Here is a 1,270-nt window from a genome sequence, read left to right as displayed (position 1 = left end):
AGACGGGGTTTCACCATGTTGACCAGGATGGTCTCGATCTCTTGACCTCGTGATCCACCCGCCTCGGCCTCCCAAAGTGCTGGGATTACAGGCGTGAGCCACCGCGCCCGGCCCAAGGGCCTGTGAACTTCTAAGTAACCAGTAAGGTCAGTGGTGTACCACTCTGCTGCCATAGATTTTTGTTTTCTAGTTAATACCTACTGAAACACATTGCGGTGGAATCTTACCTCTAGCCCTGTGGTCCCCAGCACAGAGATCTTCAAAGCTGGCTGTACAGCAGCATCACATGTGGAACTTACACTCGTGCTATCGTGATTGCCGGTTTGCGGGTTGGCACCTGGCCTCCTTCTGATGCACAGGCCCGCCCACAGAAGGGATCCACGGAAGCCCGCCAGGTCCCAAAGCATGAGGAACCCCAGCACCCCCCTCACTGTGGAACTCATGGTCCAGTCACTCTCAGGATGGGCCACCACCTTGATCAGAACCATCTGAGCGGCTTGTATAGCTTTCCGGGGGCCCGCCTCAGACCTACTGAACTGGAATCCCTGAGGATGAAGCCAGGAGCAGGGTTCTAACAAGCTGGCCGCATTTCACGCCAAGGTGCATTTGTGCTCTGCTGGAAAACGCGCTGCCCATGTGAGTGGTGCGGGCAGGTGCTACTTCCTCTGCTGTTGACTTCATCTATCTCTAGTAACAGACTCTACCACGCTGCACCTGTCTCCACCATTTAAAAACTCTTATTGAGCAGCACACAAACTTAAAAACCAAAATAGAATACAGTTGCCCTTCTGATACTTTATTTTATTCGAGACAGCCTGTCACCCAGGCGAGAGTGCAGTGGCACAATCTCAGCCCACTGCAACCTCCACCACCCAGGTTCAAGCAATTCTTGTGCCTCAGCCTCCTGAGTAGCTGGGATTACAGGCACCTGCCACCACACCCAGCTAATTTTTGTATTTTGAGTGGAGCCAGTTTTCACAATGCTGGCCAGGCTGGTCTGGAACTCCTGACCTCAGGAGATCCACTCACTTCAGCCTCCCAAAGTGCTGGGACTGCAGGCATGAGCCACTGCATCAGCCTCCTGATACATTTCATTCTTTAAAAAATCATACTGACACATCAAAATGCAGCTTCCCATGACGCAGTGAGTTATTTTCTTTCGGGACATCGGGCAGCTTTATTAAGCAATTTGAAGTTATCTTAAAGAACACCCTTAACTGAATAATGCATACACCTAAACTGTGAATGTTTAATCACACACACGCTATAC

This window comes from Cebus imitator, unplaced genomic scaffold (genome assembly GCF_001604975.1).
Source record: "Cebus imitator isolate Cc_AM_T3 unplaced genomic scaffold, Cebus_imitator-1.0 Scaffold491, whole genome shotgun sequence".
Classification (NCBI taxonomy): domain Eukaryota; kingdom Metazoa; phylum Chordata; class Mammalia; order Primates; family Cebidae; genus Cebus; species Cebus imitator.
This window is presented reverse-complemented; position numbering follows the sequence as displayed.